Genomic DNA, 18,632 nt, shown 5'->3' with positions numbered 1-18,632 from the left:
CAGAGAAAGAGAATAAAACTTTCAGAATAAGCCTATTCCTTAATTTCAACAACTGAGACTTGTTACAAATCATCCCAGCAACTCCACATTGTGCATTCAACCTCCAAATCAAAACAAGACCCATGAACCCTCTGTGAATCATCCAAATACTGCCTCAAAATTTATTTGCCACTGTTGCTACAAGGCCACCACCTCTCTGCAGAAGGCATACGGGAAGATTACTGAGAGCAGCAGACTTCTGGTGATGTAATACCTTTGTCCTGGAGCAGGAGCCCTGTTTGATGAACTGCAAGAGCAGGTTTCTCAACACCCAGTATTCTCAAGCAGTGAGAGGAGTACCCGACGGGTCAGGAAATGAGGCTGTGGGATGACTCTAGAGGCACCACCGCCCTGTTTCAAGAGAGCTGCTGCTGCCCAGAGGATCAAACCAACACTAAGAACATGAAGTGCATGCCCAAGACTATCCATAGTTGCAGAACTGGCAGCAGTGCCATTTTAGCCTCAGATTACAAGCAAGAAAAAGGTTTGGCTTGGATGATACAATCGGGGGGTGGGAGGAACAACTAGATGAATTATTAGGTCTTCTTTATACTTTTTTTCAGATTTTTCAATTACACTAGCTGTATGTAAAAAGTATCCATACAAGACATTTCTTTCAGGAAATCATCTTCTAAAAAAACACAAAATATTTCCTAAGGAGCAAGAGGACAACAAGTATGTCAGTGCATCTTATTCCAGAAAGACAAAACCAGACATGACTAAGACAGGCTTCTGCCAGGGGATTCTTCTAGCTAGGATCCCCTGCAAATGCTTTACCATAATCCTAACAGCAGTGGTTTACAGCATACGTGTCAGGGAGCTTGTAAAGGCTGCTGTGTGTGGAAATACACATTATCTCTTGGGGATCTTTCATGTCTCAAAAAGGATTAAAAGTAGAAAGGAAAAGATTTTAAAATTAATATATACCAAGCTATGAGAAAAATGTTCAGAGAGCTGTAGCCGAGTGAAACATTGGTCCCCCTCCTCTGATGGGAGACTGTTGTGTAAATCAAAGTGAAAGGGGAAGAAAGCAGTCTGCAAAGACTTTAATGCTTGTTAAAGAGGTAAGGAAGGTCTTACCAAGTAACAAAAGGGGAAAGAGAAAAAAGGGAGCAGGTAACCACCTATTTAATATTGTATAAAGGTATTTGGAAAAATAACAGACACTGGAAAAAATGAAAAAAAAAAAATCTACCTGTTTCTGTACCAGTATCAAAAGCCTTAATTACATGTAAGAATTATTGTGACTACTCAGTTATGTGCATAAACTCAACCCAAATATACTGCTGGTATAGAAGTTTCAAATAAGCCAAATGCTTAAAAAAATAATTTACAAAAAGTTCTAGCCTATTTAGGAAAGATCCGAGTGGGCAAACAGGGAATGGGCACGGCACAGTTTCAAACAGACGTTATCTGTTTCTAGCTGATTGTGTCTCAGAGGCATATGATTTCAAATGCTCGTGGATTAACATTCTAGCAGATAAAGCTCAAGACACAGTACAAGCTGATGTGTCTGCTACACGCTACTGGAATCATATTAGACAGCACACAGGATGAGTGGCTAGATGAGCACCTCTTCATAAGAGGGAAAATCCCATCTGATCACCTGGAATTTCTAATGCGACAACACTCATGGGAGGCATAAGGGGGCCAGTGTCAAAGAACACCCTCCAGGTTGCTAAATTAGAGAAAACAATTTCTTAGTTCAAGAAGTGTTACACTGAAAATTAGCAAGTCCATATTAGATTCCATCTTTACAGAAAAGAGCAATCAATTGTAAAAATATAAATTAGCGGTAGCTTAGTTAAAATGATTGTGACAATTGCATCCAGATATATGTAAGGAGAATAGAGACCAAAGCAATGCACCTACGTACAGTACTCAGCACTTGAGTGGGACCAGAGGTACAGTGGCATATTTTTCCTAGACAGACAGATTGCTTATTGGGCTTCCCTGTCACATCCCCGCACTTGAACACTTGTATATATTCTAGCAAGTGAAAAAAAAAAAAAAAAAAAAAAAAAAGAAGCTGAGAGAAGAAAATAGAAAGGAAATTAGAAAGGGAAAAAATAAAATTTACAAGGGAATCCTAGCGACGGGAGGTAAATCCATAGTCAGAGCTGGAAGATGATAATGTGTTTTTAAAGTTTCTCAAGAATAGAAACCCCAGCAATTGCATTGATCTGCTACTATGGGGAAAAGGTAGAAACATTCCCAATACTGAACAAAGAGCCAAAGCATTCAATACGTATTTCTGTTCTATATTTGGAGAAAAGTCAGCTGTTGCAGTCTGTGATAACAAAATGCCTTCCATTCCAGCAGTAACTAAGGAAGACGGTCCAAATGCTACCCAACCAACAGCTCTGTGGCCCTCTTATCTAGCTTGAGCTTGCAAACAAAAGGGATGCAACCAGGTAACAAGTGGGTTTTAACCATACTACAGCTATGAACATACTTAAATGTGGACACTTGGGAAAGTCTGCAGTCTGCTTGAACTGCATCACCTGCATTTGGAGCTCTAATAAACCCTAACATTAAATCTGCCATAAGGCCAAAAGTACAACTGTAATGCAATAGCAACCCCGAATGCAGGTGTTTCTTGCAGCCCATAATAATTAAAGCCTTGCTGCTGCTCACTGAGCTTGGCCAGCCTCTGTCATGCCAGAAGACTGCATAAGGAAAGCAGCACTAACGGTGAAGGCATGAGATTGCAGCAGGCTGAAGAGGGAAATTTCATTTCAAACTGAAGGAAAGCAGTTGCTCCCACAGCCAAAAGCCACACTGAGCATCCACACTGGATGCAGAAGCTGGCTTCAGACTGAGGATGAAGACTCAATCATTGTCCTACCTTGGCAAACATTTCAAGAACCATCTACAAAAGGTCTGACTGGAGATTGGAACAGCAACATGATCTGTGGTGCCCAGAGGGAAGTTTCTCCAACTTAGTGGCTGCTTTCCATGGCTTATCTGACTCCAGCAGAAGGTCCCAGGAAGAGAACAGAGCAATCAGACTCCTGCTAGTCATGGGTTTGGGCATGCATTGTGTCTTGGGGGTTTTTATTTGGTTTGATTGGTTGATTTTTATTTGAGGTTTGTTTTGGTCTCTTGAAAGAAGATTAGAGATGGGGCTGGAAGCTATCTGGGGAGAGGCACAGAAGGCAGCCCTGGGCACACATGCAGTTCCTATGGAGATAAGAGGATCTTCTTTGAGGTTGGTTTGCTCATTTGGGTGCTGCTGGAGACGACCCTGCCGGCAGAGTACTGCTCATTTGTGAGACTGCCTCTGCTCAGGATCCCGGATTATCTCTGATTATCAGAATTTCTGAGCCACAAGGTAGATTTCCTCCCAACATCCAAAAGGGCTCCAGGAAGCCTCTCTCTGCATTATCCTGTTTATGAAAGGAAGCAAGAATACAAAATGCGTACAATAAATCACCCAGAAAAATACCACAATCCCTTTCAAATGTTTTGCCAAGCAAATAAGCCAAACACTGGCATATTACAAGGAAAAAAAAAAGTCATTTTGTTATAGAGCAACCCATTTCATTACTAGAAAACTGGATTCCCTGTTTTCTGGTACAGCAAGAGGCTTCGGAAAAGAGAGTACTTATTCAGAAGCAAACTATCAAGGGCTAGTTCATCTTCCACGAAAAGCAGAAAGCCTGAAACAATAAAACACTCTGACATGCAAACAAACCCAACAATTTTTAAGGGCTGTCCTGCTACTGACTTATCATAGCAATTAAAGTCCTTGAATAAACTTCAGGAGATCTCAATTCATAGGCTTATCATTCAGGCACATAAGGAAAAAAAAAAAAAAAGAAATGGATACCAAGAAAAGCTTTTTTGAGTTTGTTTGGGATTTTCCTTTCCTTACAATTATACTCAAGAGCACTATTCTGGAAGGCATTGTCAATTCTTCAAGAGAAAAACTCAGTAACTAGGAAAGGTACTTTGCTGAAAACATGTTCCCAAAAATACACTTTTAAATTAAAACCAAGAACACCCACATATGAACAAAACTAAATTGTGAAGCCAGAGAATTCAAGGTTAAACATTGAAGACCATGCAAGCATTCAGATGTAAGGAATTCTCACAGCTCCAGTTTGGGCATTCATCTGCAGAAACGGAGTGACTATGCAGCCACTCCCAGGATATAGCAAACATGAGTTTGGGCAGCCAAGTGGGAATTTCCATGAATTATACCTGTCAGCTTTACTACAGTGGACCAGGAGTAAAGTCTGCAATCCTCCAATACCTTCTGCAGAGAATCTAGCAAGCTGAACATCTACAGAAGAAAAAGCTTCTCTGCTCCTGTGTTGCCGCCCTAGGCTTGATTTTCAAGCTGTATCTTCTGCATTCTGTCACCCATAGATCTAGTCTGAAGTCTACACTGAACTGGCATATAGCAAATATATTCAGATACTGGTAAGAGGGAAACAGAGGAAGCTCCAACCCTGGTATTTAAATATGTATTTTTTAAAGTTTGGTTAACTAGTAACTGCCTTAATATCTTCATAAAGGGAAAAAAGTTTCACCTCCCTTCAGTTTTTCTATGAGGTAGCAGAAAGCTGTTACACAGCATCAAATTCCAACAAAAATCTATTTTTAGTGTCAAATCGGGAGTACAATATCCAGTTGAACTGATAAAGGGCAGAAAGATTCTCTGTGCCCTAGACTAATTTGTCAGTGCTAAACAAGGTATTTCTTTGGCTGTGGATTCTGAAGAGGAAGTCATAAATAAAAAAAAAACCAAACAAAAAAAAAACAAAAAAAAAAAAAAAAAAAAAAAAAAAAAACTCAGCTCCTATATCAACAACTCATCTCTTCATAGTCCACAGGAGAAGCTATATCAAAGGATGAGCTGATGGCAACCAATTCAAGGTGTGAGATTTCAGGTAGCACAAGGGAAACTACTTCCAAAACCTCATCAATCAAAGTGCAGCATCATTACACCACTTTTTTTGTCTCTGTGTTTACCATGTCAAGTGGCTGTACTGCATCAGTGATTCATCAGCACAGCAACATCCCAGCAAATTAAGAAAGAGTATGAAGATAGAAGTATTGTAACAGCAGGGAAAGGGGAAGACAGGGCATAGCTCTCTTCCCTGAACCACAGAGGCATTTATCAATATGCTGAAACTTTGGTTTAGGTCTGTTGATGATAAAGGGGAACACAGATGGAGAGTAATACCATCCTGCAGAAAGGGACTCCTCCTGGCTTGTTTGTGCAAAGGAAGGTTAACAATGTTAGTGAGTTATTCAGGAAGTAATGGATACCTTCTTGCCCTGAGCAAATTCCTTTTCAATAACAGTAGTATTTTCCTAGGCAATACAACTATATCAAGGTATAATGGCTACTATATTTATCTACAGAGGCCCTGTACTGCTGGGATCTAATTTACTATGGCTTAGAAAGCAGTTTACAAATCCTGGGATAATAAAGTTGCTAGAGAGAGGAATAAAATTCTATCTTTTATCGGTTGGGTGGGAAACTGGGTTTTAATGTCCTTTTTCAAGAGTATAAAATGCATTCTCTTAAACTTAGACTCAAAGACTAATAAACCCCCAAAGTAAACTGTAAATACACCCATGAGAGGGAAGAAATCAGCTACAAAATACTACATTCTGCCCATTTTTTTTATCCTTATTGTCACAGCTGCTTTATTTCTTCTTATATTCAAATAACATTCTTTCAGTTGACCCTCTGAGAAGAAAAATAATCCATGACTTTACCTAGTAGCCTTATGTACCTAATGAAGACAAAATAGCTGAATGCCTGAAATACGGCTTCGGCATGGGAAACGGCACAAGGATATAATCAGCAAAGAAGAAAGGAATGACTGCAGCTAATGAAGAGGTAACACCAACAAACACTGAATGACATCTCCTGAGAAACAACAAAACTGAATTGATAAAAGACTTTGGTGGAACACAGCATCAGCCTGTGATAAGTACAGGTGGGTGGAAAGAGACCAAACACACGTGTCAGGGACTGCAGATACTTCCGTTACATAACGGGAGCACGAAAACCCAGGCAAAATCTGCCATTAGCAGAACTAAAAGCAAAATACTTCAACAGGGGTATTGACAGTTGTCAAGCCACATAAAGGAACAGCAGACTGTTCAAATGTAAAAGGCATTAATAAAGCATTAGAAAAGAGGTATAAATAGATATAAAACAGAGGAAGATTTCAAGATGACAGAAACGCTACTGGAAAACTTCAGTTATAGAATATAATATCCCCAACTTCAATTCACAATGATAAGCAAAGGTCAGTTGTCAGAAATGCAATTCTGTTTCTGATCTCATTCTGAGCAAAGCAGTCCTTAACCATCCCTGTGCCACCACCATCTAGATGGATTACTCTCATGGCTGCAGCAAACATCTCCTCCATCTGACTGGTCCCTCGGGAATTATGAGCATAAGACAATTTAGAAAAGTGTGTGTCTGTAAAGACTAACTGCACTACTGGTCTCCCGCTTTATACACAGAAGAGAATCCATTCTTCAAAGTCTTTTTAGTGTATATACCTAATATGGGACTTCCAAGAGGCATATGGATAGATACCTACATATATCTTTTAACAGAGCTCACATGCAGTGAGTACTGAAAACACCCCCAGTTTGCAACATGGGATGGCCCAACAAGCTGGCACTTGTGTCAGTGGATGCATTTGAATCAGGAGGATTTTGGCTCTCACAGAAGCAGACCAGCTATAAACTTGATCTTCAACATCACTGCAGTCTGTGGGGTCACATACTGTCACCTTGAAACACCTTCAGCTGAGCTCACATTAAGGCTATTCCACCTTCCCTTCTTTTTCTGACACACAGCCAGGACAAAAAAAAAAAAAAAAAAAAAAAACAACCAAACATAAAAACCTCACACTCAAACAAACAGTACTGTGAATTCCATTATGTTGCATTTTCTGATCAAATCCTGGCAAAATTAGACTCTTCCATTAGAGACTGATTGCATAACCTCCTTACGCTTCCAATCCCCTTCTAAGACAGACAAACTGAATGAGTAGCAACTCATACTTGGTTTAGATGAGATGAATGGTTTGAAGTAACTATGGCTAGCCAACACATGCATTATTGTGTCCTAGGTCCTATGCAATATAGTCTCATTTGATCTTAATCCAAATTTAAGCTCTGAAGTGTAACCACACCATCTGATAAGTATTGGAACTGCTAGAGACGCTACTCACTTGATAACAAAGCAACAATATATTAAATTGTTCCCTGTTCCCAAATTTCCAGAAAGCAACAGTGACCAGAAAAGTCTTTTTTCATCCTTGTGCGACCTGAAGAATGCAGGTTTCCTTTCAGATAAAGGCTTTGGTATGGTTATCTAATGCTAATGTCACTACAAACTGGATTAGAGACACCCAGAAACCTTGAAATTCGTACACAGATAGTCAGCTGTATCCAAAATCTAAGTCTGAAGGAAATCAAATGCTCCAAATTGTGTTTAACGTAGTTAACTTTGCCCTTTAGGTAGGATAAACCAGTAAGAACATATTACACAGTGATTAGATTAATTCTTGAGTGGAATTCAGATGGCTGGCTCTATCTGTCTATTTCAAATTATTTCAGAGACGATCACTTTTCCCGTACTCTGCTCCACAGCAGCAGCTGCTCAAGAAAAACAGCAGTTCTCTGTCTGGGGTGAAGCTGACAGCAACTGGGGACAACGCTGCTGTCAGAGTTCAGCTCCCAGTTCTGAAATGCCATTCTACTGGAAATACCAAGGAGCCTAAATCCGGCTACATATACCACGGGATGTGAAATATCTCTATCTCAGCTTTCAACAGAAAGCTTGAGTCTCATGACATTTACTCCTTTGGCCCCTGTCAGTCTTACTCCAGACCCTGCAAAGGATTGGAGCTAGCTGCCATAAATGGTTGGAAAACAAGATGTTGTTCTCCAAGCACTTGGAAATGAGCAGCACTGTTTCAGCTTAGAGAGACCATGGCAAGGAGCCAGGATGACAGGTGCCCTAGAAATAAAGATGATGATCAAACTGTTGCCAGTGTTAGCCACTGCTGTCCTCCTGACCTATAAGAAAGGGTAGCCCACGCTCTCCAGGTGTAGCAGGAACAATGGACCAGAAAAGGTGAAGATCTGTTTGCTGGTAGTACCTGAAGTCTCTCCTCAACAAAATCCAGCTGCAAAGGAATTTCAATGGGTTTCATTAGATGCAATCCTATTGCTAAAACTTTATTAGGCCTGGCAGCAAGCCAGCTTGGTGCTGCTGTGACACCCAAGTGCAGCTCGTTGAAATCCACAGGCACCAGGAGTTAAAAACACAGATTCCTCCTAGAACAGCCATGAGCTACAAACCTCTTGGGTGGGCAGCAGCAGCAACTAAATCCACTCCCCAACAATTGGCTGGCCTTTGGAAACAGAGGTGGGAAGAGACAGGTCATGGGGGCTGCCTGCCCTCACCCCCAAGTAAATAGCAGCACAGCATCTGCTGAGGTTTTCAGTTAAAATCCGTGAGACAGTTCTCATCATTTTCTGGGCAGCCTCTGGAGACAGCAGCCTCTGACCTTTATCAGGAAGAGCACCCTTGTCCTCTAGTCACAGACTTCCTGGAAAACGTAATCTAGCTGGCAATTAATACAGAATGGAAGGGGGGGAAAAAAAGCCTCATAACATTGAATTACCACTGCAATATTTTTTAAAAATGTCCCCACCAAAATGAAGAATTCGAGCAGATTCTCACAACATATTTCGCTCCCACAAGCATTATTTAACAGTTCCTACTAAAAAGTTTTTTTCTCACCTCTCCCTCCACCAAAAAAACCTGCCCCCCACCCCCAGTCTTGCTTTGCAGATGTTGCCTGCAGCAGCACAGTGTCTTGCTGTGAAAGCTTCAACACAGGTGTGCAGAGCGTGACCTGGGCAGAATTACATGTGCCATTTCCACTGGGAAATCTAAGAGACTTATTAAGCCAGGACAGTGCCGATTAATCTACTAATGGAATGAATCAAAAGTGTGTTCCTGGCCCTTTCCCTTTCACATCCCAAAACCTCGGGGGAGCTGAAACCATCTGGCAAATGCCTGCTCTGAGCAACATTATGCTACTGCTGGAAATACCTCTCCCTTAATACTAAGAATGAAACCATCTTCCATGCACCAGCTATTCTCGGGAGCATCTGTGTAGCTCGCTGAGGTAGGCTGCCTGCACGCAGCATCCTTCCCCAGCCAGTGCAGAGCTGCTCACTCACCATGCAGGAGAAGTCAGCAGAACAGAAAGCGATCCCATTCATTTACTCGGGGTCCCGCTGAAGCGGGCGGTGCAGGCGGGGCGGAGAAGCAGCTGCTGTACTTGGGGTAAGGCACACAGGCTGCCCTCCCACAGCAGATCCCAGCCACAGGCAGGCAGAAGCACGCTCCCTGCCCAGCCTGAGGAAACGCTCCTCCTGATCCTCTCAGTCCTTTCTTCATGTGAGGGGAGTTGCAGGTAGAGTAGCAAGGATGGGTTTGTTTATGTTAATTAAAGAAAAAAAAAATAATAATAATCTCTCTTCTAAACACATCTGTAATGGAAATCTGGCCAGAGAGCTTAAAGGGAAATCAAAACATCAAACCAATCCACAGTTCATACATAGTAGATATTACTGTGAGACAAAGCAAAGGACTGACTCAGAGATGCTGAATACCCTGTACCCTTTGAGTAACAAGCAAGCCCAGGAAAAAACAGAGATGTGGCAGCTGTCACAAAGAAAGGATCTTGGGCACTTTTAAGATCATATAGGAGCAGAGGAATCCCCTATCTTACAATTTAGACACACACCAAAAAAAAGAAAAAAAAAAAAAAGCCAAACAGAAAAAGAGCAGTCATATGGCTGTGGAATAATGACAGTGGTAACAACCAGCTTTTGACTGTCACAAAACACAAATACAGGGCAGGGGAAACAAGAGGTCCTCCATGCTCAGAGACAGCACAGAGCATGTTTAGACAAACATCCATCAGGAATTGTCTAACTTGTTATTACAGACTACTAGAAACTGGAACTCTTGATCCCCTAAATTACCCTTCCACTGCTTCACTACATTGAATCAGAAAATGTTGGTTGACTCCATAATATCCAATTTAAGCCTTTCTTGATACCAATTAAGCTGTCTTCAATGGACACAGTAAATAATCAATGCCCATCCTCCATACTTTCTACCCTTTCTTTTTTAAAAGAAGAAACGAGCTTGGTATTTTCCTACTATGTCAGGCTCTCTGAGCCTCCTTTTCTTGTTCTTCCCTGGACTTTTTCCAGATTTCACCTGTGCACTTGCTGAAGTGCCTGAAAGCAGGTACAGTGCTCCACTTGCTGTACCAAGCTGTAAAGAATAACTGTCTTCTGCAATTATTTGTCATACCTGGAAATGCATTCCAGGTTTTCAAGATCACAAAAACCAGCTAAATACTTAGTCTGTTATCTCCTATTACTCCAGATCTTTCCTTGGATATTACTGCTTAGCCAGTTAGTCTCCATTTTATATTGCATATACAGTTCCTTTTGTTAATACAGCTTGGTTTTATTTAATTTCACATTGTTGGATTTCAGGGCATTTCTGCAATTTACTGTGATCTTTCCAAGTTCTAATCCTGGCTTCCAAAGGCTGCCAGTCCCTGAACATACATATGTTCACTCACTGTTTTATTACCCTCAATTTTGATGAGCAGTAGAGAACAGCAGAGCAGCCAAGCCAGACCATGCTAAGACTCCAGATCAGACACACACACACAGAAAAGCATGATATAATTGCTCGACATACAGCTTTCCAGTGAGGCATTCAGCCCCTTCTTAATTTCACCTTTCATTTGTCTAGTTTATGTAAAGGTCATGTGGCACTATGTCCAAAGCCAGTAGCTTTCTCTGTCTGCCAGGCCTGCTGCCATGTCAAACGAAAAAACTAAATTGATCTGACATGATTAGCCCTTAAAAATTAGCAATGTATGTCTGTTGTTGGCTTAATTTCCTTTAGTAAAGGATCTGACCATAAGCATCTGATCTTTTTCAGCATCTTTCCATGTTCTGTAACTACACTGACCACCTGAATTTCTTGGTATCTCTAGCTGCCTTTTAAAAAAATTAAGATGCAAGAATAATATTTATTCACACACACTCCATTCACTTGAAAGCAGTGAGATTTCATGATGTGCAGAATGCACACCAGAGAAAACCCACTACTGCAGCACAGGCTCTGTGCGCCCAAAGGAGGAGACCATCTCTCACAGTGCCTCTGAGCAGCAGCAGTACTGTGCAGCACACCTGCCTCTGCATGAAACCAGCTCGGGCCAGGAGCCTGCTCAAGCCAGGAAAGCCTAAAGAGTGCCTGCCCCTCTGAAAGCAAGTCTGTTATGAGCACTCCTCCTCCAGGATTCCTCCTGGATGTTCCCTCTGCTCACAGATCAAAGAGTTTTGCGGAAACCTTTTCCGCCGTGACTCTTCGACGAACCAAATGCCAGCATAGGCCGCGTGAAGGGGCTGCTCTCTCCCCATCCCTCTAAACACAACCTCCCTTGCCCAGAAGAGCCGTTCCAGAAACACCTAAGAGGAGTCACCCCAATCGCCTGCGGGACGCCAGAGGCCGAGCCCCCTGTCTCCGTGCCGCGGGCTGTGACACTGCGCGGGGCAGCCCGAGGCGGCGGGCCCGGGACGCGGGCGGGGCGGGGAGCGCTGGCCGTGCGCCGGCTGCCCTCTCCCGGCAGCCCAGCGCCAGCGCGCCCCGGCACGGCACGGCGCGGCACGGCACGGCGCGGCACGGCACGGCGCGGCACGGCGCGGCACGGCGCGGCCCGGCGCGGCCCGGCGCGGCCCGGCGCGGCCCGGCGCGGCCCGGCGCGGCGCGGCCCGGCCCGGCGCGGCCCGGCGCGGCACGGCCCGGCCCGGCGCGGCGCGGCCCGGCCCGGCACGGCGCGGCACGGCGCGGCACGGCGCGGCACGGCCCGGCACGGCCCGGCACGGCGCGGCACGGCGCGGCACGGCCCGGCCCGGCACGGCGCGGCACGGCGCGGCGCGGCCCGGCGCGGCGCGGCCCGGCCCGGCACGGCGCGGCGCGGCGCGGCGCGGCGGCCAGAGCCGAGGATCCCAAGAGCACGGGCTGTCTGTCAGCAACACGCTGTGGCACTTACGGGTACCTAGAAATAACAGCTGCACAGGTATTATACACGGGGCTAAAAAAATTTTTTTAAAAATTATACATATATATAATTCACATAAGCTGTTGAAGTTTTGTTTTGTTTGCTTTGGTTTCATGGGTTTTTTTCTTCCAGTTAAGAAGAAAATCTTCACCCATGCAGTCACAGTGCAGCTGTGCAAGCTGAGGACCCCAAGCCCCCCCTCACCTGAGAGCTTTAAAACCACCTCAGTTTCAAGTCAGTGATGCACAGAACTTTTCCCCCATAAAACACACCTAAAGCAGGGACTTGTTGCCACAGGATGCTGTGGATGCCAAAGGTTTAGACAGGCTCAGAAAACATTTAGAGAAATTCAATAAAGAAAAAAATCTATCACAGGTGACTTTAAAAAAAGAATAAAAATCTATAGCCAGGAAATCCCAAAGCCACAGGATTGCTTCAAGAGCACAGCAGAGGGGAAGTATCACCGAATCTTGGCGCTGCTCCCTCTGCTGTAAGTACTTGCTATTAGACACTGTAAAAGCCAGAACACTGGAAGGCAGAGACCTTCTTTCTCACCCGGAATAGCTGCTTTCATGCCCTCAATAGGATATCATAGCTATCAACAGGCTGTTTTCTCTGCACCATTTGGTTTTAGTCCTACAACTGATCCTTTTGCAGACTACTTCTAGCACACATGCCACACTCCAGCATAATCATTCGGAAGGGAAAATCTAAACAAGATGCTGTCCCTCTTGCCAAAGGAACTGAGGGGCTTGGGAATCTCCAAGATAGACACGGAGTAACACTCATATGGTCATCACAGGAGAAAAAGTGGTCTCCTGGTACTCTCCCCAAGGATGACTCACATCTCCTCTCTTTAACCCTAAGCAGAGATGAGAAACTGCTGCAATCAGAGGACTCAAACATGAAAGGAATTTGCATTACATCATCCAAACCCATTTCCTGCCAACGCCTTACAACCCCAGAGCTTTGGCGGACTATTCATCAGCAAGGTATTTGTTACTTCCCTTGAGAAGTTGTTCATAGGACTTAAGGAGCTTACTGTCAGGAAGTCTTCCCATGTATCTGAATTAGGTGCGCTCCTTAACTGTTTCTTCTCTTACAACTTTTTTCCACGTGGTCTCTTGTTATTGATGATGAGAAAGGCACGCACTGGCATGGAGTTCGCTGGATATGTTTATGGAAGGTATTCAGGGCTCTGTAAGGAAAGGATTCCGTGCCTTGTATTCAGAGATTAGAAAGGCAACAGACATGGGGAAAAGGGGAATAAATATACAGCCAGAGTGATCCATTTGCAAGACTCATGTCAACTGCAAGACATCATGCTTCCTGTATTATTTAAGGGGTTTGATGCTAGGAAATCAGCTAAACAAAGGAAAGGAGAGATTTGGGGGAATGTGGCCAACATAAGCACAGAGACTTGGTTCAGAGTGAAATATCAGAAAGGAGGTTTATAACAAGCTAAGCTAATTGGTGGTGTATGTTTTACTTTTCTTTTTTTAATCCCACTTATTCATCTTTCCTGCAGCTTCTTAGGGATGTAGTTTGGGCTTGAGAAAACAAGGAACCACTTCTTCATGCTTCAAATGATCTAGCAAGTGCCTGACCAAGACAGTTCTGGATTCAGGGGAAATGTATCACTAGATTAGTCTCAGTGGATCTTGCTTTTCCAACTCATCCTTAATTGTTTAAACTTCAATCTGTAACCACCTCCTTCAGTTTTCAGCTAAACATTCTGCTCTCTATTTTCCTTCTCAATATCACAATTTACATTGTTTTAATTTAACTCTCTTCACTCTCTCAACACATTTTTACCTTCTGAATGTACTGAGAGTTTTAAGTAGTGTGGGATGCAATCCTGTAAAGGACTTCTCAAGTTCCTCCCCTCCTGCAGTGCTAAATGGCTTTCCATAAGCACATCTGAACTGGCCCAAACTCTTCACAGCTTCATGAAGCAGTAACATCCCAGCAGCTCTCCCACTACAAACTCTTGAAGGCCTTTGTGTGCAGCTGCCTCACAGATGCTTCTCACCTCCTGAATACATTGGACATTTTTGCCCAGACCACATTCTCTGAAACGAAGCTCCTTATTTTCTATGGACACTGCAGTTAGGTCAGTAATAGAATATCCCTTCAGTCTTGTCTAGTACAGTATGGAAACATTTCACTGCTTGCCTGAAGAGAGGCTGTAGGAGCCAGGATGCAAGAGATTTGGCAGACTTATCCTAATCCACCTAATTTTAAACATAAGGAAAGTGCTTAGAGCAGTTTCCCCTCATTAGCTTGGTCCCATCCCAAATTTTGGGTTGATTGCTTTCAAGCCAAGAGGGACTCTTCAAAAGCACCAGGAACACTGAGCCTGGTCTTCTCCATTTTATATGGAGGATCTCAGAAGCTTCCTGAGCTTTGTCCCAGCTATTTACTCACGGAGTAAGGTGTTAAAACTACTTGAGCCTCTCTAGAACCTCTCTCTGTCCCTGAGTTTAAGAATTTGTACTAAATATGCTTTTCAAACAAAGAATGTAAGCAACAAACAACTCAAAAACACACAAACCATGCTCCTTTCTACCTCCTGAATAACTTAACACATCCACTGCCACCACCTCACAGGTTACAGAGCCAAATAATATACACACTGGAGGGTTTATTTTCATGGCCAGTTACTAGGAGGAAAACAAATTAAAAACTAAAACTTTTCAGGAAGACTTCTTAGATTTGAACTTTCAGACAGGGAGTCTTTATAACAGAACTGACCAAGCAGGGCACTGGAGAGACTGTAGTGGTTTGTGCTATCATGGTACAAGTGAAAACAAACAAGTGACCAAACCATTTTCCTCCAGGATGACATTTTTTATTTGCTTCATGACAAGAGCATCTCAAGTCTATTGGTACTAAATAAAGGAAATTTTGGGTAGATATCCTAACCAATGCTGGGCCACTGAGCTGCTAATCAAGTTGTGGCAATATCCCCAAATTCACATTTATCCACATAATGGAGAAGAGGAAGATAGGTGAAGGAGTCTCAGGCCACACTGATGAGAGAGGAGAGGTTTCCCCCCTCTTAACTCTCTGCTGACATCCCTGCTGCTTGCTGCCAAGAGACCACCAATGAGAGCAGCAGTGCCCCTGTGCAGCCAGCTCCAACAGGAAGCCTGGTGACCTGCTGTCCTGCCTCCCCATGGGAGCTCTCACACACCCTTCACATCTCAGGATGAAGGGCTTCCTTGCCAAACTCCCCACATCAGGAGGGACTGGGCAAAGAAAACAAACAGGGAGGAAAAAAGCAACGGGGATGCTTCCTGTTCTCACAGACTGCCACCACTGCTGTTCAGTTCCCCCTCACCAGCTTGTGGCCCCAGGGAAGGCAGCACACACATCCGCCTGGAGCCTGCGATGCCCCATCAGATATTCCAAAGCAGCAAGTGAGTAAAGACCCAGGGGGAAAGGCTGACAATTGGAGAGGATTTAACAGCCTTTCACCTTAAGCTTGAACTCAAAACTGAGACGATACCGATAAAGCTGTTCCTAGCAGTTGCCATAGGCACCCACTACCTTGGGCTGCAGCTTCATCTACATACAGGAGAACAACAGGTCAGAGCTGGTGAGTGCTCAGATGGAAAACCAGCCACCGAAATTAAGCTGTTGAAGGAAGTGTCACTTGTGATAGGTAACGATGTTTCCACCACATTAGCACCAAGCCAATGGCCCAGTTTGATTTAAGAATTGTACTTACGAAGTACAAGCTTTTAAAAGAGGCTTCAAACCAATATCCTAACCCGTTGTGATAGCTGAGGATCACTTTCCATAACAGAAGAGGTATAATAGCTCTAACATCCTGACCCAGTTCTGGTGTGTGCAATTACCTCCTGCTTCCATAAACTCTCTCTCCTCCTCTCTTCCCTTCAGTGGCAGCTAAACAAGGTGCTCTTGCTCATTTTGCTTCCTGTTGGGGAACAAAATTATTCTGTGCAGCTGCCAAATTCTGCCACAGAAGTGCCAGTATTCAGCACTCTAACAAATCTCAGATATCATATCTAATACATTTGGACATGAAAGCACTAGAGCAATATGATTTGGGCCTTGGCTATATACAAAATGAGCTGGCACAGTCAGCATGGAACAGCCTTCTGGAAGCAGAATATGTATTCTTGATGAGTTTGTCTGTATGTAAAAGCTGTATCAGTATAGCTGTACGAGTCATTTTCCATGTTGAGACCAACTCAAAGTACCTCAGAGCTGTTTGTCACAGCTTGGGAAATGAAGCAAGGAAGTCTTGGTTCACTGCATTTTAGGCAGGTGCTTGCATTACAAAAAAAGAAATACCATTTTGTTGGCAGACATAACAGAGGGATGAAAAACTGAATAGTCCCCAGGGAATAAGCTCTCCTCACCAAAAGACTTGGTTCTCATCTCAGTTAGCAATGTTACACTATGTTACACCAATGTTCCCCCCTTCTCCCTTTACCACGGGCTTTGTCCCGGCCATCAGCCTAGCTCTGGGAAAAGGAAGGGCATCCCTCCGTTCCTGAATGTGCATTAGACATCCACAGAGCAAACCTTGAATTCCTGAGAACAGTCCCAGAGAGCTCTCCAGCTCCTTACATGACTGTAACATAGATCCAGTAGTACAACACTTTGGCAACAGAAAGCCTCTTTTTAGGCAAACTTACACAACAATGATTTAGCACATGTGCTCCCCAGGTCCTATCACCAGAAAAAGTCCAGCAAGCCAGCACTCTGGCAGGGCAGGTAAGGAACAAGGGGGCTGCACAACCACCCAGAGCTTTTAGTTACCATAAAGCAATCACACAACACCAGAATTCTGAGAGGAAGAGCCTCAACATGAACCCCATCTCATTTGTTTCAGTACTGCTGCCCATGCATGATGACAACAGAATGCTTAAATACTTGGAAAAATATACAAAATCAACTCCGTTCTAGAGACCTAAGCATTCCCAAATGGCCCAAGTGAGGACTCAAACCAATCACAGATTTCCACTGGCAGGAAGAAAAAACTCCAATAACCTGGAACATTTGGATACGATTTAACCACTAGAGGGTATAAAAACAGCACAGTGAAAGGTTTGCAGCCAGCAATTAACGACATTCAGAGCCTGAAGGAACGAAAAGGGCATTCCAGCAGGATGCTACATAAAGTGAAAGAAATGGCGAGTCAGAATTTGACTACTGTGGTCACAGGATGAAAAACCCTAAAAATAAGCTCTGCTTTGCTACTTCTCCTTAAGAAAACAATGTGGAAAAAAAAAACACAGCAAAAGTACTAACAGTAAAGAAGTGCAGTGGGGAAGAGCATGATACATTGACTTACCCTCACCAGCTCAAATCCAGCTCCTAATTTTAGGAAATCCAACACAATTGCTCCTATATCTCATAATTACTTTGTTACAGGGTGAGGACCCCTACACATATTCCCACACCACTTCCTCCTTTCCCAGTGCAAAAAGGCAGGTGATGGATCAGCCACTGCTCATTCTCCCACGCCAGCCCCACCCTCTGGAAACAGAAGACTTCTGCTGCTGCTATCAAGTTAGAGGCTCGCAATGAGATTAGCTAAAAGCCTTGAAACCTCATTAGTGAAAACCAGATCTGAATTTAAGCTGCTTCAGGGACACAGCAAGACAGACAGACAAACACTTACTACAGATCAAAATGTTGTAGAGAGCAGGAAGAAAAAAACAAAACAAAAACCAGCCAAAAAAATCTTTTTACAAAGATTGGCTAAATGAAAACACACAAGTTAAACTGCAGCTGTTTGTCCTCCAAGAAAATTCCATAAAGCTATCTGCCACCTGAAACACATAGACACACTTGCTAACATTCATTACTCCCTGTGCTCACCCATATGGAGCTCCCCAGGGCTACCCAGGCTGTAATTCTCATTTCACATCCTGGCTGTAGTACAGTTTCCCATACCCATCTATGCTGATTTGGCAACCTGCCAGCAATAGCAGTTCTGGACTTTCAAATCAGACGAGTTCTTATGGGATGAGAAAGAGGAAACCTGTGAAGTGGGATGTACTGGTAGGTATTGAAACACCCTAAAACACCCCTAAATGGGTAGGTAAAGTGAAACACCAAAATGTACAGAAGGTGCTACCAGAATGGGAAAGCCAAAAGCAGGTATGAACCACTTTAAGGATCTGGGACCGACTCTGCCTCTCAGCTTAGCTTACCTCACTTAGCCTGGACAGAGTAGGCACACAACTCTCACAGCATCCCAGTGCGTAGTATTTATTTGTGCTAGTTAGCAGTTTAATATATCCCAGAAGACATTCTGAATAATTTCCTCCTATATGGAAACTCGTACACACGTACCAAGCACCAAAGACTTGAGCTCTTCAGTTGCTGAGGCTGCACTATGCTGCACTTCCTTCATAAAAACATCTCCCATTAAGCTGTTACTACTTACACCCAGGC

The 18,632-nt window shown here is 43.6% G+C and overlaps 1 protein-coding gene across 5 annotated transcripts in view; it reads right to left on the bottom strand.

The window, feature by feature from the left end:
- Positions 1-18,632, bottom strand: part of RBFOX2 (RNA binding fox-1 homolog 2) — a 172,120-nt gene that overhangs the window by 116,741 nt on the left and 36,747 nt on the right. The window lies entirely within an intron of this gene.

This window comes from Corvus cornix, chromosome 1A (assembly GCF_000738735.6).
Source record: "Corvus cornix cornix isolate S_Up_H32 chromosome 1A, ASM73873v5, whole genome shotgun sequence".
Classification (NCBI taxonomy): domain Eukaryota; kingdom Metazoa; phylum Chordata; class Aves; order Passeriformes; family Corvidae; genus Corvus; species Corvus cornix.
Note: the sequence above shows the minus strand (reverse complement) of the source record. Positions and strands in the feature narration are given on the sequence as shown.